This window comes from Lactuca saligna, chromosome 5, assembly GCF_052625555.1.
Source record: "Lactuca saligna cultivar CGN05327 chromosome 5, ASM5262555v1, whole genome shotgun sequence".
Classification (NCBI taxonomy): domain Eukaryota; kingdom Viridiplantae; phylum Streptophyta; class Magnoliopsida; order Asterales; family Asteraceae; genus Lactuca; species Lactuca saligna.
In genome coordinates this window covers 24,010,001-24,010,430 of record NC_136421.1, presented here as the reverse complement: position 1 = coordinate 24,010,430, position 430 = coordinate 24,010,001, and positions in this window count along the sequence as shown.

Below are 430 nucleotides of genomic sequence, written 5' to 3'. Positions count from 1 at the left end.
CGACCCGTATCTCCCAGAAAGCGAAGTGTGGGCAGGGCCCGTGTCTTCACGAGTGTGGGCAGGGCAAGTATCTCATAGTTGAATGTTATTTGTTATATGATTGCATGGTATGGGGTATTATGGGGGAACTCACTAAGATTTGTGCTTACGGTTTGAAGCTTTGTTCTCAGGTACCTTTTCGGCTAGGGGAAAGGAGTCGGCGCGGTAGCAGCATATCACACATACGCTTTTTGTTTTCTGCATTATAGATTTTCTGGGATGTACTTTGAATTCTTGTTATGATGTCACCGGTTTTTCGGACATGGATTTTTATCATGAATGTTTGTAATGATGTTTTACGTTTTCACCTAAATTAAAAATGAAATTTTTAACCGGTAATTTTGGGGTGTTACAGTATGGGTCATGTGCTTTCAGTAGTACGGGCCCATAC